The sequence below is a fragment of the Amborella trichopoda genome, chromosome 1 (assembly GCF_054954075.1).
Source record: "Amborella trichopoda isolate Santa Cruz 75 chromosome 1, AtrichopodaSantaCruz75HAP2 v2.0, whole genome shotgun sequence".
In the NCBI taxonomy this organism is placed as follows: Eukaryota; Viridiplantae; Streptophyta; class Magnoliopsida; order Amborellales; family Amborellaceae; genus Amborella; species Amborella trichopoda.
In genome coordinates, this window is record NC_142336.1 from 9,850,682 (window position 1) to 9,876,158 (window position 25,477).

The 25,477-nt window shown below is 37.9% G+C and overlaps 1 long non-coding RNA gene across 13 annotated transcripts in view; it reads left to right on the forward strand.

The window, feature by feature from the left end:
• Positions 1-4,268: 4,268 nt before the first annotated feature.
• Positions 4,269-25,477, forward strand: part of LOC110007992 (uncharacterized) — a 31,125-nt gene continuing 9,916 nt past the window's right edge. For 3 of the 13 annotated variants that reach the window (XR_016044977.1, XR_016044973.1, XR_016044987.1), the window contains exons 1-4: positions 4,272-4,621; positions 4,866-4,977; positions 6,276-6,453; positions 9,130-9,185. This is a non-coding gene — a long non-coding RNA (uncharacterized LOC110007992). Of the gene's footprint in view, positions 4,622-4,865; positions 4,978-6,275; positions 6,454-7,315; positions 8,439-8,575; positions 8,629-9,129; positions 9,186-9,506; positions 9,860-14,145; positions 14,237-16,909; positions 17,136-25,477 lie in introns of those variants that run through there. The other 10 variants (XR_016044968.1, XR_016044983.1, XR_016044969.1 and 7 more) reach the window with 10 other exon arrangements.

Genomic DNA, 25,477 nt, shown 5'->3' on the forward strand with positions numbered 1-25,477 from the left:
CCTAAATGGAGAAATTCAGGATGAAGAATTAATTTTTAGCTCCGACTCTAATAGTAATAATTCCTGCTTCTGTAATACTCTTACTAGAGAAGAAAATCTTATTATAGATCTAATCGATAAAATATCTGATCCTGAGACTAAACGAGAAGCGTTAGTCCAATATATAAATATGGCTAAAACAAATAAAATTGCGACTCCTCTTGTACGAACAAGAGAAGATTATAGTTTTGCTAATATCCTCCAATGGGTGGAAAGTAAAAAAGATCAAAATAAAGAACTTTATTTGTCTGAATTAAGGTAGGAAATGAATGAAGTTCGTAATGAGCTAATAAGCTTAAATAAATGAAGTCCAAATTATAGAAATGACCTATGATCCTTTACTTGACAATAATGAACCTAATAATGATGAAATAGAATTCAGTAACCTTATACAAGAATATAAAAATCCTCTAACACCCGAGGAAGAAACCACATTTTCTAAGAGCATCATTATGCCAGAATCTTCTAACATGAATACAATCCAGGATTGTAATTATGTTAGTCTCCTTGATAAAGTAATTATCCAAAAATGATTTACCATAATAGAAATAATTGTCCATAAAGAATCCAGTTTTAAAACCACGGCCCTAATTGACTCAGAGGCAGATTTAAATTGTATAAATGAAGGACTTGTCCCGACTAAATATTTTAGCAAAACGACCAAAGTCCTAAATACAGTTGATGGCAGCAAAATGATAATTAATTATAAACTTTCTAATACTGCAATTTGTAATAATGGTAAATGCTTCGAGTTTCCTTTTATCATGGTTAAAGGCTTAAGTCAGTCTGTAATATTAGGAACTCCTTTTTTAAATATGCTTTATCCTATAACAATTGATAGTACATGAAATAAAGCCAATATTGAAGGACACGAGGTAAAGTTTAGTTTTACTGAAAAACCAAAATTAAGGGAAATAAATAATATAAAGGAAAAAATCTCTAATAAGGAAAAAATTTTATATTACCTTGAAGAAGAAATAAAGTATAAAACAATAGAAACAAAACTTTTGCTTCTTGAAAATGAAAAAATAATAGAAAATATTAAAATAATATAGAAAAGGAAATTTGTGCTGATCTCCCAAATGCTTTCTGGAATAGGCATAGGCATATTGTTAGTTTGCCTTATGAAACTAATTTCCATGAAGAAAAGATTCCTACTAAGGCTAGGCCCATTCAGATGAACCCTAGACTTCTGGAAATTTGTAAAAAAGAGATTGCTGAGTTACTTAAAAAAAAGCTTATTCGAAACAGCTCTTCTCCTTGGAGTTGTTTAGCATTTTATGTTGAAAAGGCTCCTGAAATAGAAAGAGGTGCACCCAGACTAGTTATCAATTATATGCCCCTCAATAAAGCTTTAAAATGGATAAGATATCCTATTCTTAATAAAAGGGATCTATTAGAAAGACTTGTTAATGCCTGTATCTTTTCAAAATTTGATTTAAAATCAAGATACTGGCAGATACAATTAGCAGAGAAAGATCATTATAAAACCTCTTTTAATGTTCCCTTCGAACAATATGAGTAGAATGTAATGCTTTTCGGTTTAAAAAATACCCCTTCAGAATTTCAAAATATTATGAATGATATCTTTAATCTTTATACAAAATATATGATTGTATATATTGATGATGCTCTAGTTTTCTCACAAAATCTAGAGCAACATATAAAACAATTAAAGAAGTTGGCTTAGTAGTTTCTGCTAAAAAGATTAGCCTCTATCAAACAAAAATCAGGTTTTTGGGACACAATATTTTTCAAGGACGGATTATCCCTATAGATAGAGCCATTGACTTTGCCAATAAATTCCCTGACATTATTACCAATAAAACTGAGCTTCAAAGGTTTCTTGGCTGCCTTAATTATATAGCTAATTTTTATAAAGATTTGGCAATCGACGCAAAGCCCTTGTTCCAAAGATTAAAGAAAAACCCTCTGGAATGGATGGATTTACGTACTTCAGCTGTCCAAAAAATAAAAATAAAAGCAAAATCTTTACCCTGTCTTACACTCTCTGATCCAACTGCTTTCAAAATCATTGAATGTGATGCTTCGGAAATAGGGCTAGGAGGAATATTAAAACAAAGAATCGAGAATAAAGAGCAATTAGTGCGCTTTACTTCAAAAACTTGGAATTTAACTCAACAAAACTATTCTACTGTTAAAAAAGTGATCATAGTTGTTGTTCATTGTGTGACAAAGTTTCAGAGTGATCTCCTCAATCAAAATTTTTTAATACGTACTGATTGCAAGGTTGCCAAAGACATACCCCAAAACGAGGTAAAAAATCTTGTCTCAAAACAAATCTTTGCACGGTGGCAAGGTATACTCTCATCTTTCGAATTTGATATTGAACATATTAAAGGAACCACCAATTACCTTCCTGACTTTTTGACCTGTGAATTTTTGCAGGGAGGGCAACATGAGTCTCTCAAAGAAAGGGCCTATGGAAATTATTCCAGTCCCAAATAAAACCTTAGCATCCTCATCATCACCAGTAAACCCAAAACAATCCAAACGAGCCCAAGAAATAACTTTTTCACCTGAACCTATACCACTAGCTATAAATAAGCCTGGTGAAAAGAGTAGATTCTTAGAAACCGCCTTTATAACTATTACCATAATAGAAGATGACCACAAAGACAAGGACCCTGTCGAAATAGCCACAATATACTTGAAGAATCATCTTCATCCCAATAATGGAGAGAAAACCAGAGAGTGGTATGAGACTACTCTTATCGAAACAGGATCATTAACGGTGATCCATTTTTATAAAAAGAATATCAATACAATAGCAAATACGAAAAATAATTTCATATAAAGAATGGGGTTCTGACCCTCTGAAACCCCGATAAATACAAGCAAAAGGATTCTGTAATAAATATTATCAATACTTCGAATATATAAAAACATGGTATGAGGTATTCGCCTTCCATTTGTCTAATAATTATAAAAATAATTGGGAATACCTTCCTGAGCTAGGAAATCAAATATACATAAAATGGTGGGATGTATATGAAAATGTTTCTTTAAGTCCTGATAAAATAAGAATGAGGAAAGTACCATCTCCACCTTCTGATACAGATATGAATATGATTAACTATAAAAATAAAATCTGTCAAAAATATTCAAAGGCAACTAAGGAGGAGTTCAAGAAAAAGATACCAGAGATATTTAAAGAAGAAGAAGAGGCCATGTCAACATCAACCCAGAATGAAGAAAACTATGAGCAAGAAAATGAAGACATGGATTATGAATTATCACAATAAAGCCAAAAAAGGGACGGAACGACTGCAGATCATACAACACACGTGTCCCCAAAATAAAACAAAATATCGACAAAATAGTAAAACACTATTTTTGTCTTTTCAACCAACCCCTTTTACTATGACCACCAACCTGTCTTTTCCACCGACACGTTTTACTGTGACCGCCAACCTGTCTTTGCCACCGACACCTTTTACGGTGACCACCAACCTGTCTCTTCCACCGACACTGCAGCCACCAGATGGACTTGAAACAACTTGAACTTCGCCTTTAGATGGGATGGCTATAAAATAAGGAGGTGAGGACTGATTGAGGGCATCAAAGTTTTCCCCCTCAATGCTCTCTGTAACCTCTCTACACCTCTACAGCTCCTTCTCTCTTCTATGTTTCTCTGTAACCGCTCTACGCCTCTACAACTCTTTCCTTCTCTTCTATATCTTTCTGAAATCTCTCTGTACTTCTGCATCCATCTCTCTCTCCTACCTTTTTTGTAATCTCTCTGCAACCCTTATTTTCTTTCTCTGTATATCTGGTGGTGCGTCAAGCCAACCAGATCACTTTGATAAAAGAATAAGAGTGTTTGTAAGCTGAATATACTATATGTGTTATTGTCACTAGGACAGACTACACAGTTATTGTCCAGACGAGTGAAAGTTGTTTTCTAGTTTTTGCAAGTGTCATATTTAAGTAGTTTATCTTCTTTCTCATTTGCAGTTTAAGATAGTTGTATGTATAAAATTCTGGCATGTCGTTTATGTGAATTGGCTCATATTTAATATATCTACTCCTTTATGTGTTTGCTTTTTAATACTATTTGGGTTTGCAAAATTATCAAAATATTTTTGATTTTTAAATATACTGTGATATAATTGTTCTGATTATTTTTTACTTTTATGTATAATTGTTTGTGCGCATATATATATATATATATATATATATATATATGGATGGAAAAATATTAGCTTAACCGGCTCACTCGTGGGTGTGAGGTGCGCCGAACGGCCATGGTTGAAGATGCTCGTTTCGGCTGCCAGAATGCCTTGTCGCGAGCGAAAGGTTTGAAAATAGAAAATATTATTTTTTTGACAGGTGTACTGGCACCTGCAGAGGTCTTCTCTACCCTTGCGCTCTCTGGGAGAAGGTGTCTTCTCCCTCCCCAAAGCACCCTCCCTACGCGAAGGCTCACCTCTGTAACTTTTCTGCGCTCCATCTCTATGCGCACTATCTCCTCTCGCCCTCTCTGCGCTCCATCTCCTCTCGCCCTCACTGCGCTCCATCTCTCTGCCAAGGCAAGCTCTTGCTCTCTCAACTTTCCAAGGTATGCTAACTCTCTCTCTCTCTCTCTCTCTCTCTCTCTCTTTTCCATTTTCGAATCGATAAAAACCAAAACCCCCAACCATGGTTTTGCATCCAATACAGAGAAACTCGAATTTTGGGGGTTTGTATTCCATTTTTTCCTATTTTTTTTGGGGGTTTTCGTTTGACCAAAAAAGGCCCTAATTTTTTTGGGGGTTTTTGTTTGACCATAAAAAAAGCCCTAACTTCATTTCACCATGAAACAGAATGCAGGTATCCGGAGCTCAAAGTGATAATACCCTGCTTCGAATCGTCTGTCACTCATTTGGCATCTCCCATTCCCCTTGTGGCTGAATGCCCTGATTATCCCATTTTCAGGTAACATCTCTCTCTCTCATTCAACAAATTTTTTTTTTGCTCTCTCTCTCAAGCAATTAGCCATTGCCCCTTGGATTGAAATATTGGAATTACATGATTATCCCACCATATCCATTATGATCATCTTCTATGATTAAATTGATAAAAGAGCACATTCATGATTCAATCAACATCTCTCAACATCTACAATACTATCGTAATGTTTGATCTGATATTTCCCACAATTTATAGATATGTAATGTTTGATCAGCTGTTATTTTTTTTTTTAAAACAAATATTAATATTTGATTTTTTTTTCTTTTTGTTTCATTTGATTTTATTCGAACTACCAGTTTGTAATGTTTGATTTGCTGCTACTTTATTTTCTTTTTGTAATATTTGATTTGTTGTTATTGAGGAATAAGATTGTTTGTAGGATTTGAGTCATAGAAACTGCTCTGTAGCTCCAACTTACTTTTAGGTTCTTGAAGGTGAGTCCTGTTGATTTTCTTAATAGATTTTTTGGCAAATATAATTTGCTTAGGTATTTCAGTATAATTGAAATAAATTCGGCTGCAATTTTTGGCATTGAGTATCCCTTTTATAAACAAATGCAGCTGTTCTATATAATCAAGTGCCACTCATTTTAGTCCTATTGAACTTCTTTGTTTCATGAAATCTAGGAATAGGCTGCCTCTTGCTTTCAGTTTATTTGGATTGGATTCTTCCATATCAAAGTTGGTTAGAACCTTCATGCCATTAGTGTCCTTGTTAACCTTCATGTTGATTTTCTTAATAGATTTTTTGGCAAATATAATCTGTTTAGGTGGGTGAGGTCTTCTGTTCTTCAATGAGTTGCTTGTTATCTGAATAAGAAAAGAAAAAAAAGAAAGTTGAATTAATGTCAAACCTTTCTTGGCTCTGTTTGTCCTTTGCTCTTTGACAAAATAGTTTGCATATGTTCACTTCAATGGCTGAGTCAATCCATGATCTGCTGTTACTTTTTTTTTAGAATAAATATTAATATTTGATTTTATTCGAACTATCAGTCTGTAATGTTTGATTTGCTGTTACTTTTTGTTCTTTTTGTAATGTTTGATTTGCTGCTATTGAGGAATAAGATTGCTTGTGGGACACTTTTGAGTCGTATGAACTCTGATATTTTCCACAATATCACAAAAATATGATTGGTATTCTTATGATGAATGTTTAAATAAATGTATTTGTGTACTTTGCAGTTTCACATAGGGTAAGTAAAAAAACTGAGATGGATCCCATAAATTTAGTCTGTGTGGCATCTAACACATATCCAAATGTAGGCAGCATTGATGAAATCCCTGATGGTGGTCGTGGCTCACCACACAAAAGTCAAGAAATAGAGGAACCATGTGTAGAAATGAAGTTGGGATCAGATGATGCTGCATACGAGTTTTTTAAGTCTTTTGCATTCACCAAAGGTTTTGGTATTCGTAGGGGGGAGTACTCATACCAACAAAGGTAAACGAATTGATAAGGTTTTTGTTTGCTCCAATTTTAAACAAAAAAAACCTAATAAAAGTGGAAAGGTTTACCCTGAGTTAAAGTGTGGGTGCAAGGTTAGGATGTGCATAAGTAGTCAAGAAAACGAAGAGTGGAAAGTGATTAACGTCGATCTAGATTATAATCATGATCTAGTTAGTCTAAGAAAAGCTCGTCTAATTCGCACACACCAATCATTGTCGAGTACTACAAAGTCATTGATACATTCAATGAGCTCGACAATGGTTAAGCCTAGACATATTCATAGAGCAGGCTGGAGGGATAGACAATGTCCCTTGTACACAAAAGGACATTCAAAAAAAAATAGCAACCACTAGAAGAAAACTTAGAGGAAACGATGTCAATTTAATTTTGCAATGACTCTATAAAAAGAAGCAATCGAACCCATCATTTTTCTATGGATTGAGATTAGATGATGAGGATCACATTCGCAGTATTTTATGGGTAGATTCTACATCTAGCGTTTCCCTCCAGTGCTTTTCTGGTGTGGTTACCTTTGATACCACATACAAGACAAATGCATTTGGTATGCCTTTTGCACCTATACTTGGTGTAAACCACCATTTTAGTACAACTTTCTTTGGATTTACTCTCATATTTGACAAGAAGATAGAATAATTTATATGGGTATTTGAAAACTGGTTGGAAGCCTTGGGTGGACGACAACCGTGAGTAATTCTCATTGATCAAGATCCGACAATTTTATATGTAGTGAGACAAGTTCTTTACCAAAGTAAGCATCATTATTGTAAGTGGCACATATTTGCGAAGATCAAAGAAATAATGTGTCATGTGTTGCGCATGCGTCCTTCTTATTCAGATACCTTTCGGAGGTGTGTGGCTAGCCCAACTATTGAAGAATTTGAATTCGCTTGGAAATCAATGATTGATAATTATAACCTGGAAGACAATGAATGGCTCAATAGGCTTTATGGTTGTCGCATGCAATAGGTTGACGCATACTTGGCTGGCACGTTCACTGCTGGTATGACTTCTACTCCAAGGAGTGAGGGGATGAATTCTCACTTCAAAACGTACTTGACACCCACAACAAGCTTGCGTTCATTATTAGAAGTTGTTGCAAAAGTCAAAGATAAGAAGGTGCGAAAAGAGAGGGAAAATGACTTGAAAGATATTCAAACTATTCTAGTCTTGCGAACAACCACTTTCATTGAGGCACATGCATAAAAAATATATTCTCAAAAGATTTTAAAGATAATTGGGAAAGAAATGGCTAATTGCTTTAATTTACGAGGGAGACAGTTGAAGACAATAGACAGTTTGCAACCTTTAAGGTGGCACTCCTGGGGACCAGAACTAAATCGTATTTAGTGAAATTCAATTGCCATGACAATTTCGTTTCTTGCTCTTGTCATTTCTTTGAGAGGATGGACCTTCCTTCTTTGTAGGCATGTACTGAAGATTTTTATGGTGAAAGATGTGTTTGAAATCCCTCCGTAATATATAATGAAGCGTTGGACCAAGGATGTAAAGGAGGGAGTTTTCATTGATGACATTGGGGAACAAATTAAAGTAATATATGAACTACCACGCTCCATTTGATATAATGAGGTTATGCCAACAAGTCGATCCTTTGTCGAGCGTGCTTCACAAAGTGTAGAGGGCTATGAGTTTGTAATGACTATAACAAAAAATAGAATTCGTCAATTTGATGAAAAGTTCGTGTCCAGGAGAGATCCATAGGATAATGCCATGATCAATGTCAATGAACATGTCAATTATGCTAGTTGTAGTAACACACCAAGTGAAAGTAACTATTGGCGTAATGTCCTTGAACCTCCATGAGCACGGACAAAGGGACGACCGGCTACTAAAAGAATGAAACCTCGATCTAAAGGATGGAAGCCGAAAAAAAGGAACTGCGCAGTCTGCAATGGCAGTGGGCATGACAAAAGGAACTGCCCGTCGTTTGTTTGTGATAGGTACAACTGTTTACCTTTACATTAATTTGATATGCAATTGTATTATATTCATTATTATTGATGTATTTGATTTACAATTATATTAGCTCCAATTTAAATGCTAACATATGAATTTATCTTCCTCTTACAATGCTAAGGAAAAAATACGTCGTACGGTAAGGAATGAGAAGGCAACAGAAGTGAGTTGATGGTAAGAGTCACTCGCATCACCCTAAGTTTTTGCTCCTTGATACCAAAGTGTAGTAGTTAAATTATTGTGAATGGAATTACTAGTTCAATGTAAAGATAACCCATTATTGGAAACATGAGGCAATTGTAGCATCTTTTTGTGATGCATCTATTAGTTTCTATTATTCCATGTTTGGAGCTTAGTTCACAAACTTCATTTGGGACCTTGTTGAAGAAGTTAGTCCTATGATTCAATATTATATTCATCAGAGTTATCCTTGTACGAGCCACTGACAGGTGAGCATTGGTTTCCACTCCCTCAAAAGCTGCTATAAGGTTGTAGAGATAGTTTTGTAATACTAGCATTCTGATTTTATTTTGTTCTTATGCATTTTGCCCTTATGCATTACTCTTTGTATTTCATGTGTTATCTTCACCCAAATTCATTGGTATTTTTGGTTGCGCATTTGCTCAACATATCTAGAAAGTTTGGAATATTTCTCATTTCAATTCTATTTGGCAGGGTGGGTGTCAGATTGGAATGGCTAAAGTGACAAATGCATATGACCTTCTTGCAAGGTAGCTATTTGAATCTTGACATTTTATTTTAAAAAGCTGAGTTACTTCCCTTATATCATTGTACTTAATTCTTGTTTCTCATGCAACTCATTGCTTTAAAAAAAATATTCTGAATATTTTGAGGCATTGTTATGTGGATGTATTAGGAAATGAATTGCTTATATGCTCTATGATATGGCAAGAGGGTTATTCACACAGTTGGTCCTAAGTTTGCTGTCAAATAATATACGTCTGCCGAAAATATTCTGAATATTTTGAGGCATTGTTATGTGGATGTATTAGGAAATGAATTGCTTATATGCTCTATGATATGGCAAGTAGGTTATTCACACAGTTGGTCCTAAGTTTGCTGTCAAATAATATACGTCTGCCGAAAATGCTCTCAGCCATTGCTATCGTTCTTGTCTCAAGTTTCTTATTGAGAATGGACTTCAGAGGTGGTCATGTGAGCTTTTGTAGTGGTTGGAGTGATGTATAATATTATTCTCTTCTGTTTTGTAGTGGTTGGGCTAACTTGAGAGTTTGGTATTACTTTATTTTGTCAATGCCCCAGCTGGTATGTGTAAATGGTTAAAAGTATGTGGTTCACCATTAGCCTGAAGACTTTTGTATGTGGTTCAACATTAGCCAAACAAAAATTTATATCTCAATGAATTATGGTGATATGTTGGTTAGTTTGGTATGGCTCCCAGTATTTAGCCATGTTGAGGGAACGTGGCTTGTTGATTTTGAATAAGGAGGAAAGTGAGAGAGGGAGGGAGAGAGCGGTTGGTACATGGAACGGGTAAAAAGGGCACCAGAGATTGGGGTTTGTGTGCTTGGACTTTTACAGCAAATTGGGCACTTATGTAAGTGGTCTGCCCATCCAGCAATGAATTGAAAACAACTACGGAAAGGGGTCATTTTTTTCCCACGAGGGGTGGTGGGTGGTGGTGCAAACCACGTGCTAAAGCTCAAGGGAAGGCATGGAGTCAAACAACCCTCATCACATGCTGATAGGGTACACGGATGAGGACCAACTTGGCTTTAGCCGTGAGGAACAACCCCCAATTCTCAAGCTACTCCAAACTCGACCCACGCCCATTGCACCCTCTCTCTCTCTCTCTCTCAAAAGAAGATGCACAAGGGGATAAATATATGTGTTATCGGTGTCACGCAAGAGGACCTCCAAACTCTTGCGGCTTCATATTACAAGAAAAGAAACAGCTCAACGACAACAAAATATAATAGTACAAATCTTAGGAGATGAGATGAGATATTAGGAGAGAGATAGACAGGGAGAGTGAACAAAGAAACAAATAGAACTAACAAAGAATAGAAACTCTCTTCTTGTGAGTAGCTATGTATGATGTTCTGGGGCCTCTCTTCTCCAATCCCGATCATGGATCTCCCAATTGTGGTTTTAGTTAAGGAAAACGTTTATATAAGGTTGCAACTTTATATGTAGAATTACAGATGCACTTAAAAAATCCATCAGAAAAGGCAGTTTTAATGTTGAAAAACCTTTTGATTCATCATCTAGACATCGAGATGTATGACCATGAAAAACAAAAAGATTTTAAGTCTAAAAAATAGTGCCTTTTACAACATATTATCTACACCGTCCATTTTCAAGATTTTCATATGTTTATAGATCTACTTGATTTTAACCACTTTTGAAATTTAAAATTTTACAATTAGATATTGTTTGAATGTATATTTCAGCACCTTAATCCCTGATTAGGAATAAGTAGGAAGCAGGTCAATAAAGCTTACAAAACAGTGGAAATTCCCAACAGTCTCATAATGGCTCCAGAATCGGTCAAGACCTTCATCAACACTTCAAAAGCCACCTGCTAAGTTTCATCGCGATCAGACATGTATAATGCAGTGAACACAAAGAAATAACTTCAGCAAAATCGATCTCCAGCACCCTGAAATGGACCCTATAACTAGAGTTATACTTTTGGTATATCAAACAGTTGTGGGACTACCTTCATTAGATCCGACACGGTCAAAATCCCCTATGAGTCAAGTTTCGATTTAATCGGGCACTCCAAGATAAAGTTATGGGTAAAAGACTAAAAAGGTAGGCCGCACACTATTCCTGTGAGGCCTCACTGCACCAAAACACCATTAAAGGTGGTTGTTTTTACAACCATGGGTAGTCACTTTCGAGACCTATAACTCACTCGTTTCAAGTCGGATCGCTCCCAAATTTGGTGAGCGTGTTCATCTCATCAAGACGAAGAATTCGATATGTGGTACATCTCGTGACCAAGCCCGAGCAGAGAGAAAAGCTAAATGAAAGTCACTAATCCCTGAAAGAAGTTACAGAAAATTCAGCAGCGGTATGCCTTGTTCGAGCAGCCAGATCACTACGTTCGCATACCTGATAGGCATGAAACCAATTGCATGATGTGCGTGAGGTCTGAGGCTATCGCTGGTCCAAAATTTGCATATGATGAACGGTTGGATTTCACACACGAAGGCGACAAAGAAGCTGGAAATTTTTGCCAAAAACTCAAGATGACAAACCTTCATTCAGACACTAAATCGAGCTGCGATCATTGTAACGTTATCGTGATGGCATGCTCAGTGTGATTCAATGAAGAAGTCACGAAGAAACATTAAGGAACGAGCACACAATCGATCCGAAATTTTCAAGATTCATCCAAAATTCAAGTCTCATGATCATGGCTAAAAAACATGAATCATGGCTCGAAGTTGGTATCAAAATGATCGTCATGCCGAGCCCTACAAGAAAACAATAATCTTTTGATCAAAGGGGCATCAGAACGACCCCGAGTCAGCCATGAAAGATCACGCAAGTTCTCGAGCAGCAATAGGGACTGTTTTGGAATTCCACACATTTTTAGGCAGGGGCAAAACGGTCCTTTTGCACCCATTTTTAAAATTTCTTTAAATTCAATTAAATTGTAATTATCTTCAATTCTAGGTAGTTTTTGGACGTACACCCACATTTTAGCCCAATTCTATATAAGCAGGTAATGCCTCATTGTATAAAAAAAGGGATTCATTCTTCTTGAATCAATCAATAAAATTCTGATTTTTGCTTGAGCTTGGGGGTACGTCTTGGAGAGAAAGAGAGAGGGGAGAGAAGAAAAGAGCCGATACCTTTCGGGCAGGTAACTTTCTCTCTCCTCCCCTCTTTCTCTCTGCTCCACTCTTCTTGTCTCTATCTCTTTCTCTCTCTTATCTTTTCATCTCTCTTTCCATCTCTCTTTCTCTCTCCTCCACTCTTCTCATTTTTATCTTTGTCTCGCTCCTCCCATCTTTTTCTCTCCTCTCTTCTCATCTCTATCTCTCTCTCTTCTTCTCATCTCTATCTCTATTCTCTTTCTTTTTTTGTCAATCAGCGAAACCTAGCACCGGTTGGTTTTCCCTCTTCCTCTTTTGTCAATCGGTAAAGCCTAGCGCTTGTTGGTTTTCTCTCTTCTTCTCTATCTCTATTCTCTTTCCTCTTCTGTCAATCGGTGAAACCTAGCACCGGTTGGTTTTCTTTCTTGCTCTTTTGTCAATCAGCAAAGCTTAGCGCTTGTTGGTTTTCTCTCTTCTTCTTCTGTCAATCGGTGAAGCCTAGTGCCGATTGGTTTTCTCTCTTTCCTCTTTTGTCAGTCGGCGAAGTCTAACGTCATCTAGATATTTCTCTCCTCCTTTCTGTCAATCGGCAAAGCCTAGCGCTGGTTAGTTTTCTCTCTTTCCTCTTCTGTCAATTGGCGAAGTATAGCACAGGTTGGTTTTCTCTCTTTCCTCTTCTGTCAATCGGTGAAGCCTAGCACCGATTGGTTTCTCTTTCCTCTTCTATCAGTCGGTGAAGCCTAACACCGACTGGAGTTTTCTCTCTCTTTCTTCTATTGCAACCGGTACAAGCTTGGCGCCAGCTCGATCTCTCTCTCTTGCTTATCTCCCATGTCAATCGGTGAAGCCTAGCATCGATTGGTTCTCTCTTTCCTCTTCTGTCAATCGGCGAAGCCTAGCACCGATTGGTTTTCTCTCTCTCCCTTCTGCCACAATCAGCGAGGCCTAGCGCCAATTGATTTTCTCTCTCTTCTCTTCTGTCAATCGGTGAAGCCTAGCACCGGTTGGATTTTTCTCTTTCTTTCTTCTGTTGCAACGGGCGCAAGCCTAGCACCGGTTCGCTCTCTCTCTCTTTTATCCTCTCGTGTTTCATACTCTTCTCTTCCTTTCTTCTCCCTCCTCTCTTCTGTTCCCTTGTTTTCTTTTTATTCTTTCCTCATAACTTTCATTATGTTATTCCTTCATTCGACTAAGAGGGATTGAGGTTAGTCTCTCATGGTAGTCCTACCGTCTAGCCATAATGTTGTTGTGCCAAGATTACTTGGCCTGCTTTACTGCCACGGCAGACCAACCATTGTGCCTAGCTAAATGGTATTAGTAATGACATCTAATAGTAATTCTGTGAGCCAGTCTTAGTTACCGAGTCCGTTTTGTTACTACTTCAGGTCAATTACTCACCAGCTCAGTCACCGCCCTGATCTTTTCACTTAGTCGAATGCTTCTCTCCCCCGTCTTTCTTCTCCTATTTTTCTTTTTGAATGCACATGCTTGTGTATGTTCATCAAAGAGGAAAAGGGTGAGGTCTGAACCAGTTTTATTACTGGAGGGCGTTCTTCATGATCTAAGAGGGCGCCTATGCTAGTCAGCCCGAATAAGTTCTGAACCCACCTTAAATTCCTCTCTCACCGGTGGGTAACACCTGCCCTCGTTCCCGAACGAGGTTCCCGATAGAGCGATCTAAAAAACATCCCGAGTTTTCCCTTGAAGCTCGAGACGCATGCCGCCTAATCATCCAAATTCGGAGGGCGAGATTGAGGCACCTAACCAACTTGGTGACTCCACAGGGGCCTCACTACCCCTGAGTCGGATTGTTCTTGTTTGGCTAGTTTTTTCTTTATCTGCTTTCATTATCTTTTCACATTTTATTTATGGCTTGCAGGTTCTTTAACCCATTTATCCGGATGGAGGATTTTCTTATCCCCGCATTCGAGAGTGTCCCTAGGGAACAAGTTCCTTCAACTTTGTTCCCAACCAGCTTCTTGAGCAGCGGCCCCTTGTCTAGCTCCCAGGTATTAACCGGGACTGGTGTGAGGTGGGACCTAAAAATCCTTCACTCCCCATCTCCTCAATCTGGTGAAAACTCCATTGAGGTGCCATGCATCGGCAGCACTACTATTGCCTCGCACAACATGCACCCACACACCAGCAAGTGTGACGACCCAAACTTTTCCTAGCCAGTTGGAAGGCATGGCAGGATGGGGAGGTTGAGGCAGAGGCCAGCGTCGGTTGGAAGAAACCAGCGCCGGGTGAATTTGTGTGAAGTGGCCAACGTCGGTTGGCAGTGCCAGTGCCGAGTGAGTTAGAGAAGAGGCCAGCGCCGGTTGGAAGTGCCAACACCGGGTGAGTTGGAGAAGAGGCCAGCATCAGGTGGATTTGTGTGCAACGCCTACTGTCTCTGACATGCATGATTTGTGTAGGCCACTTGTTATATGCATGCTAATTGAGTGTCACATGTTCATATTTTACCGTCTTTTGGTGACACTTGGCCAGCCACCTCAAACCCAAGAGTACTTAAGCCCCCTTCCTCACCTGTGCCACCCATTCTTACTTCATCTCTCTCCCTCTCTAAGACACAAGGTGGGCAGGAGTGACTGTTGGTGGGCAGTCACTGTTAGGCGGGTGAGAGCTGTGAGGAGAGGAGTGGAGAAGATACCATTGTTGTTTAGGTAAGTGGATCCATCACCATTGCATGATAGTCATAAGGATGTATGGAATTTATGCATGTAAAATGAGAATGAAAGTGTATGTGATGAAAGAAAATCCTTACGCATTTTATTTAGAAATTGGGTCTCTTGTTCAATGATAATGGTGAATGTCAAGAATAAATGCATGATTCTTGGATTATGTAAGAAACGCATGTTATGCATGATTATGTGTGTGTTCACATTGTGAGAGAATGGTTGTTATCATGTGCCTCACCATGAAATGAAGATCATGGAATGTATGCTTGAGACATGTTGTATGCCACTGTGGAATTCCAGAAGTTTACATGTTCGTGTAATAGGATTTTGAATAGTCAAATGGGATCCGATTGACCTCAAACCACCCCCATTGGAAATTTATACGAGTCTAGTAAAATTTTTATTTTTACCCATTGCTAAAATTATTTACACAAATGAAGTTATGTTTCAAAATGGGAAGGCATATCATTATTAACTGTTTTCTTGGATTTTTCATTTATACCACTGTGGTCACTGATTTTAGCTAGACAAACGAAGTTCATTTTCGGCCAAACCATAACCATTTGAAAGATCTTTGAATGGGCTAAAATTTTCATGTGGAAACTATTTGAAAAGCTTCCTAGATTGAAAGTTATACCTTGCTTTATGAAGGTATGTCACTGTGGGTAGTATTGATGAAAATCATAACTATCACGTTGTTTGCCACGAATTTGTGATCTACCAAATGGAATCCAAATGCTTTCAAAATGGATTTTTTAGAAATATATACGTCTTGGCATAAAATTTTATTTTGTACTCGTCACAAGTTGCCTAACGGTTTGAATGTCATAATGATTTGAAGCAGGGCACGTTGCTGTCCACACAGCAGGGGGCAGTTAATTAACCCTCATTTCCTTGAACTTTTAAGAGGCCAAACGGAACCCTGTTGTCTTTAAACCACTCCCAAGTGAGGGATATGTGTGTTTGGTATGAAATTGATTTCGGAACCGTTTTCAAACTCTAAATGGTTCAAAAGTTAGGACCCCAATTGCGAGCGCACGTACGCATGCATGATAATGAAGTTAAGCTTTGCTATGACATGGAAGTATGATTATGATGAATGCCCTGTTGCAATATGAATTGCATGACTTTAATAATGCTTATTCTATATGTGAATGGATGGATACCTATTGTGTGAATGACGGTATCATAATGCTTACGTAATATGTTAAGGGATACCTACTGTGTGAATGATGGCATCATGATGCTTATGCTATATGTGAATGGATACTTACTGTGTGAATGATGGTATCATAATTCTTATGCTATATGTGAATGGGCACCTACGGTGTGAATGATGGTGCTGGCAGCTGTAATTTTTCCCTGACTCCCCATGAAAGGACAGGACTCAGGATATGAGTAGTTGGGAGGGTCGTGCTCCCCAGATCTATATGGGCACTACGCATTTGGGTCACTTAATGGTAGTGTAACATCCTCTCGCTAAAAGAGCACAAGTAGAGGGTAGTGTCTTGCAAGGCCTCTGCCTAACGAAAACCCCAAAGCGCGCTGGGAATGTGTGCGTGTGTGCTGGCCCTACGAAGTGGGTCTTCCACCTGTCATGGTCCACCCTCTTAAGTGAGTGTAGAGGTCCCAACTTCAGGATTGGCTTAGCCTGATCGATGTGGCTTCTACTTCAAGAGTAGATAGATCTGTTTGCCTAACTTATTTATGCTTTTTGCATGAGCTTTTAACTATAATTGTAATCTGTTGTCTTTATTACTCTACTTTAATAAAGGTGATTGTGACTTATGCATTATATATATTGAACTGTCTTTGTCACATTTCTGTTAGAGTGTTGAGAAGCATATTGAGGGACTTTATTTTGATACATGTGTATATGTACGTATACGTGTGTTGCGTATTGTTATCACTATCATGCTTACTGGGCTGTTAGCTCATTCCATCTTATTTTCATAACTGTAGAGTGAAGAGTGTTGACACCTGTGCTTAAGGTGGGTGACTATTGGGGATTTGAAGCTTGAAGTCGAGAGGTTTAAAAAGCCGTCATTTGAAGACTTTCATTGTATGTTTTGGATGTCTCGATAATGTCTGGTGTACCTCATTTTGTGTATTTTTGGGCCAGTAGTGCCTTGAATGAACTGTAAATACTTTTTAATATTGGATGAATGAGACAGCTATACTTTTGGAATTGTTATTGGTTTTGCGGAATGGTTTTATTCTGGTTTTCTTTCATGATTTGATCTTGATTCTGCTTTTTCATGCATTGAGCCTCTCTCACCTGAGTGATGGTCGCGACCTCCGGTCACGATCTCGCACTCTGTTGCCCTCCAGCAAGGCTTAGGGGATGGGGTCGTGACAGTTATGGTATCAGAGCAGTCAAGTTAGGATTCTTGGCTTAGGGAGTCTTAAGAGTGTCTGAAGGGTAATTTGATAGGCTAGTAACTGGGTGTTTCAATTTTAGGTGCGAGATGTCGAGGACTCGTACTACCAATGCGAGTTCAAGTAACAGGAACATTGAGGCCATCGATGAACTCTCCAGAACTTTGGAGGCTTTGACACAAGTGTTAAGAGAGGCTAGGCCAACCCCTTCTACCCCCACCCCTGATATGAATGATAGTAATCGGATAGAAAGGTTCAGGAGGATGGCACCTCCAAGCTTTGTAGGGCATGGGGGAGTAGAAAAAGCTGAGAGATGGAGAAGGCAGATAGAAAAGATCTTTGAGGTTCTAAATTGCACCGACGAGCAGAAAGTCAAGCTGGGTGCTTTTATGCTCGAAGAGAAGCTGAGCACTGATGGAACTCAATAAAATAGTCGCGGGAAGGGTCAGGAGTTGTGACTACTTGGGAGAGTTTTTTAGAAATCTTTTATGAGAAATACTTCCCTGATTTTGTAAGAGAAAGGAAGGAGGTATAATTCATAGAGCTACAATAGGGGAATATGTTTGTTGAGCAATACGTAGCGAAATTTGTTGAACTCTCGATATATGCGCCAGATATTATTAGAACTAAGGCGCAAAAGGCTAGCAAATATGAGAGGGGCATTCGGCCATAAGGAGGATTATGCAGCAAACCTTAAGACCTTTGCCTCGCTATTGGATCTGGCCCTAAAAATGGAGAGAGATGATGACGAATTTCGAGCAAGAAGAGATGGAAAGTTGGGTGCCACCAAGGCCGGGAATTTTAAGAAGAAGGCACGACCCCCTCAAAGGAGAGAGTGGAAGGGGAGAAACAATGAAGGTGGTGTCAGGATCCCGGAGGTTGTCCCAAATGATGTAAAGGGCAACCGACACCCAGTTTGCCCTCACTGTGGATCAGGGAACCATACGACGGCGGAATGCTTCAAAAAGACCAAGGCTTGCTTCCGGTGCGGTAAATTGGGCCATTTATTTAAAGATTGCTCCATCAAAGGATCAGATGACAGACCAAGAGTTCAAGGGCGGGTGTTCGCCCTGACCGAGCAAGAAGCCAAGGCGTCAACCTCTGTGATCCGAGGTATGGTTTATGTGTGTGGAATTGAAGCAAGAGTTTTAATTGATCCAGGTTCTTCCAATTCAGTTGTTGCACCACACTTTGCATGTCATTTGAATGTTAAACCTGTATGACTTGTTTGGACTTTGATAGTATGTACGCCTATGGGAAAATCAATAGAAACTGATATGATGTATAAATAGTGTGGGATTGTGATTGAAGGACATTTGTTACCTATAGATTTGATACTTTCGGATATTTAAGACTTTGATATTATTTTGGGTATGGATTGGTTGTCTACCCACCATGCTATAGTGAACTGTTTTGATAAGATTATAACTTTTAGATGCTCGGGTCAACTTGAACTGGATTTTAAAGACATTAAGTATGTTTCTCCTTTACACATCATCTCAGCCCTTCGGACCTCTCTTTTGTTAGCCAAAATATGTGTTGGATTTTTGGCTTATGTAGTAGAAAACCGAGGTGTTCAATCTAAATTGAAAGAGATACTGGTGGTGAGAGAACACTTAGAAGTTTTCCCTAAAGAGTTAACTTCTCTACCCCCGGTTAGAGAAATTGAATTTGAAATAAAGGTGGCCCCTGATACTACTCCTATTTCTAAAGGACCTTATAGAATGGCCCCAGCTGAGTTAAAAGAACTGAAGGAATAATTGTAAGAATTGTTGGATAAGGGGTTCATCCGATCTAGTGTGTCACCATGGGGTGAACCAGTTCTATTTGTAAAGAAAAAAGACGGGTCTTTGAGGCTATGTATTGATTATAGACAGTTGAATCATGTTACAGTAAAGAATAAATACCTGTTGTCCAGAATTGATGATTTATTTAATCAACTGCAAGGGGCCAAAGTATTTTTAAAGATTGACGTTCAGTCTGGGTAAGGAAGGTGATATCTCCAAGACCGCATTCAGGACTCATTATGGCCACTACGAGTTCTTTGTCATGCCATTTGGATTGGCAAACGCCCCAGCTGTCTTTATGGATTTGATGAATAGAGTTTTTAGGCCCTATCTGGATGATTTTGTGGTGGTCTTTATTGATGATATTTTGGTGTATTCCAGGAATTAGATAGATCATGAGCAACATTTAAGAATGGTCCTCCAAACTCTAAGGGTGGAAAAGTTGTATGCTAAGCTCAATAAGAGCGAGTTCTGGCTTCCAAGCGTGGCTTTCCTTGGGCATATTGTTTCCAAAGATGGGGTGGCAATTGATCCTTGAAAAATTGAGGTTGTGCTTAAATGGGAGAGACCAAATGAATGTATCTGAAGTCCACAGTTTCCTAGGACTGGTTGGGTATTACAGACATTTTGTAGAGGGATTCTCGAAGATAATACTTCCCCTAACCCGCATAACCCAAAAGGAAGTCAAGTTTGCGTGGTCTGATAACTGCGAGAGAAGTTTTCAAGAATTGAAGAAAATATTAACTACAGCCCCGATATTGACGTTGCCTGAGGGGAATAAAGATTTTGTAGTTTATACTGATGCCTCACACAAAGGGCTTGACTGTGTATTGATACAAAGGGGAAAGGTTAGAGCCTATGCCTCTAGGCAGTTAAAGCTTTATAAACAGAACTATCCCACCCATGATTTGGAACTGGCAGTAGTGGTTTTTGCCCTAAAAATCTGGAGACATTATCTATATGGAACTCAATTTAAAGTGTTCACCAACCATAAGAGCGTCAAGTACTTGTTTTCTCATACAGAATTGAATATGGGACAAAGAAGATGGATGGACTTGCTCAATGATTATCATTGTACCATCAATTACCACTCGGGGAAGACTAATGTTGTGGCAGAGGCCTTAAGTAGGAAGCCCGTGGTGTCAGTGGCTCACATGATGGTCCGAGAGATGAAGTTACTAGAAGATGCAGTAGAGTGGCATCCAACTCTGCCCCTTGATGCTGGGAAAGGAATTATTTCATGCATGAGAATAGAGCCACAACTTTTTCAACAAATCCGGGTAGCGCAAAAGGAGGATCCTCGATTTATGAAAGTTTGCGAGGAAATAAGGTCGGAAGGAAAGGAGGACTTGCTCTGGGCAGTGATGATACGTTGAGATTCAAAGGGCGGATTTGTGTTCCTAACAATGAGAAGGTAAAAAGGGCTATTTTAGAAGAGGCACATCACACTCGTTATTCAGTGCATCTAGGGAGCACAAAAATGTATCAAGATTTAAAAAGAGTCTTTTTGTGGAATAACATGAAGAGAGAGGTAGCACAATTTGTTTCCAAGTGCTTAACCTGTTAGCTAGTGAAAGCTGAACATCAGAAACCTACGGGACAGTTACAACCCTTACTTGTGCCAGAATGGAAGTGGGAGCACCTAACTATGGACTTCATGTCAGGCCTACCGAGATCAAGTTCGGGGCATGATAGTATTTGGGTCATTGTAGACCAGCTCACTAAAGCTACTCATTTCTTGTAGATCCGTACTACTTATGCCATGGATAAGTTGACCCAATTATACATCAAAGAGATTGTAAGACTGCATGGGGTGCCTGTTAGTATTGTGTCCGACAGAGACTCCAAATCTACCTCAAGGTTTTGGAACAGCTTGCAGTCGACTATGGGGACCAAACTTACTTTCAGTACAGCTTTCTATCCTCAGACTGATGGACAATCTAAAAGGACCATACAAACCCTGGAAGATATGTTGAGGGCTTATGTTTCATATTTTAAGGGAAACTGGGATGATCACTTACCCCTGATAGAATTTGCTTATAACAACAGTTGTAGGCCAATATCCAGATGGCGCCTTTTGAGGCGTTGTATGGGAGGAAATGTAGATCGCCCATATGTTGGGATGAGGTCGGTGAGAAAAGAATGTTGAGACCAGAGATTATTCAAATGACCTCAGAAAAGATCGCTTTGATTCGGGAAAGGCTTTGAACAACTCAAAGTCGGCAAAAGAGTTATGCCGACAATCGGAGATGGGAACTTGAATTTGTGGTGGGTGATCGGGTTTTTCTAAAAGTATCACCAACTAAGGGCATAATGAGATTTTGTAAGAAGGGGAAACTAAGTCCACGGTTTATTGGACCCTTTTTTATTTTAGAAAAGATTGGAGCCGTAGCATATCGATTGGCCCTACCGCCTGAGTTCGTTAATGTTCATAATGTATTTCATGTATCATTATTAAGAAGGTATCTGCCCAATCCATCCCACGTCCTAAAGTATGAGCTGATCCTGATCAAGGAAGATTTAACTTTTACAGAACAGCCTGTTGAGAAACTGGATAGAAGAGTAAAAATTACGTCACAAGGAGATTCCTCTAGTCCGGGTTTGTCACACCCCAAGAATTTACAGTACTGTTATTCCTGAGATGTGACAGACAAAACATATATACATCTATTGATAGGACAAATTTACAGTGGCGAGGTCTTACAAAGTAAATAAAGAAAGCTAGTACAACAACAGTATCTTCCAAGGTTGATCTTGACTATCACTCAAAATGAATCCGCAGTTATCCTGAAAAAATGTTTACCATAGTTTGATGAGTTTGGTTACTCAGTAAGTGATCATCATAATCCTAAAAATAATCATGATTGAAAGATATCAATACTTTCCAAAATGAGATCTATTAACAGAAATGCATCGACAGTTTCACTTTCAATAAATGCATAATTAAGTCTAATCCGAGTAAATGAAATGCTTATAACACTTTTAATAGCAGTACATAATTCAAAGGATTTCACAAAATACCCTATTGGCGTCCCAAGTAGGTCACCTATATACCCCATCAGCGTCCTGCTGGGTCCATTTATTCCCTATCGGCGTCCCAGATAGGTCCACTTAATCCCTGCAGGTCCACTTATACCTCACCGGCGTACCGGATGAGTCTACTTAAACCCTACCGGCGTTCCAGATAGGTCCACTTATACCTCACCGGCGAACCGGATGAGTCCACTTGCATACTTAAATTATTTCTAAATCTCTTTAAACATTCGAAAGCAGCAATATCATGTACTCAACATATCACTGAAACCATTAATATGAATTTCACTTAAACCATTAGTAACAGTCACTCTTTATAACATTTCAAAAATAACCAATCAAATATTTTGGGCTCAAATTTAGAAAGGTAGCAGTTTGTAAACGCATTCTAGCATAATTGCCAATTTAATATGTATAGAAAAACTCTTATAAAAATTCAAGAATACGGAATTCTCACAATTTATGGAATATCAATTCACAAATAAACATTTCACAACAATACTATAATCAATTGCAAAAATGTCAATTTTTAAATAATAAGGCAGTCATTTGCACATGAAGTTTATAATGTCTAAATATTCAAAAAAGTAGAAAGAAATATCACAATTTTACTAAAAGCAGAAATATCACATTTATTTTTAACAATAGACAAGAAAAATAAATAAATTTATTTTTTCTAATTTACAGCATTCAAAGCTTCTAACATAGATAAAATATCACAATTTTATTAAAAAGATTATTTTTCAAGATAATGAGGTCACGTGCGCATAAAATTTATCGCGCCTAAAATTCATGATAATAAGCAGAAATAATTATTTCATTTTATTTTTAAAAAGAATGGATTATTTTTCGAGACAATGAGGTCACTTACACATAAAACTGATAAAATAAAGATCCTAGATGAAAATATCACTATTTATTAAAAATAGACTATTTTTCAGAAAGACGATGTCACTTACACACAAAACTTATAAAATAAAGATCCTGGACAGAAATATCACTATTTATTAAAAATAGACTATTTTTCAAGAAGACGATATCACTTACACACAAAACTTATAAAATAAAGATCCTGAACGAAAATATCACTATTTATTAAAAATAGACTATTTTTTAGGAAGACGATGTCACTTACACATAAAATTGATAAAATAAAGATTATGGACGGAAATATCACTATTTATTAAAAATAGACTATTTTTCAAGAAGACGATATCACTTACACACAAAACTTATAAAATAAAGATCCTGGACGGAAATATCACTATTTATTAAAAATAGACTATTTTTCAGGAAGACGATGTCACTTACACACAAAACTTATAAAATAAAGATCCTGGACAGAAATATCACTATTTATTAAAAATAGACTATTTTTCAGGAAGACGATGTCACTTACACACAAAACTTATAAAATAAAGATCCTTGACGGAAATATCACTATTTATTAAAAACAGACTATTTTTCAGGAAGACGATGTCACTTACACACAAAACTTATAAAATAAAGATCCTGGACGGAAATATCACTATTTATTAAAAATAGACTATTTTTCAAGAAGACGATATCACTTACACACAAAACTTATAAAATAAAGATCCTGGACGGAAATATCACTATTTATTAAAAATAGATTATTTTTCAGGAAGACGATGTCACTTACACATAAAACTTATAAAATAAAGATCCTGGACGGAAATATCACTATTTATTAAAAATAGACTATTTTTCAAGAAGACGATATCACTTACACACAAAACTTATAAAATAAAGATCCTGAACGAAAATATCACTATTTATTAAAAATAGACTATTTTTTAGGAAGACGATGTCACTTACACATAAAATTGATAAAATAAAGATTATGGACGGAAATATCACTATTTATTAAAAATAGACTATTTTTCAAGAAGACGATGTCACTTACCCACAATTATTTGAGAGGGAGCTTCCGATAAAAAAATTTCGGTTCGAGAGAGAAGTTCACTGTGTTTCGACTAGAGAGAGAGATCTCAAAATTTTGTTTTAGGGTTGGAGTGCTCACATCCCCTATTTAAATTCTTATAACGTATTATTATATTGTTTTCTTACGCTCTACCTTATACCTGAGGTGTCGCGTTAAAAGCAGACTTTTATCGTACGAAAGCCACGTCCGTTAAAGGACGCTGCCAGCTGCAAGCAGTAGGAGGCAAAAGCGGGCAAAGGAAAAAAGTAAAGGCTAAGCAAAAGTTAATCCAAAGCAAAAGTTTTTGAAAATAGTGATGGTCCCCAATGACCATCATACTCAAACAGAACATCACTTATTTATAAGCATATTTTCTCTCTTTTTTTTTTTTTTTTTGAAATTTTAGGATTGTTACATTCTTCCCTCTTTAAAGAAATTTAGTCCTCTAAATTTGTGTACCTGATTACTGAAAAAGATAGGGGTATTTTTCTCTGATTTCGTTTTCTCGTTCCCAAGTCGACTCTTCTCTTGAATGGTATTGCTATAATACACGGACTAAAGGGATCTCCTTGTTACGCAACACTTGCACCCTTCTATCCAGTATCAAAATTGGCTGCTCAATGAAGGATAGGTCCTTTCTGATCGGTAAAGGTTCATATTTTAAGATATGGGACGGGTCGGGCTGATATTTTCGTAGTGAAGATACATGAAAGACATTATGGACATTTGCCAATTCGGGTGGTAAGACAAGTCTATAAGCGACACCTCCGATTCTTTCCAGGATTTCAAATGGTCCGATGTAACGTGGGCTCAACTTTCCTTTCTTACCGAATCTCATAATGCCCTTTATTGGTGAGATTTTTAGGAAAACTCGATCACCTTCCTCAAATTCAAGATCTCTCCTTCGGTTATCGGCATAACTTTTTTGCCGACACTGAGCTGTCCTGAGCCTTTCACAAATTAATGCTATTTTATCTGTAGTTATCTGGACAATTTCTGGCCCCAAAAGCTTTCTTTCACCAACCTCGTCCCAACATATGGGTGACCTGCATTTTCTTCCATACAGGGCTTCATATGGTGCCATCTGAATACTGGCTTGGAAGCTATTATTATAAGCAAACTCAATCAGGGGTAAATGGTCATCCCAGCTTCCTGTAAGGTCAATAACACAGGCCCTCAACATATCTTCCAAGGTTTGGATGGTCCTCTCCGATTGTCCATCAGTTTGGGGGTGAAAGGCAGTGCTAAAGGCGAGTCTCGTCTCCATGGCTGACTGTAGTCTAGCCCAAAATTTAGAAGTAAACCGAGTATCCCTGTCCGATACAATACTGACAGGAACTCCATGCAACCGCACTATTTCCTTAATGTACAGCTGAGCCAGTCGAT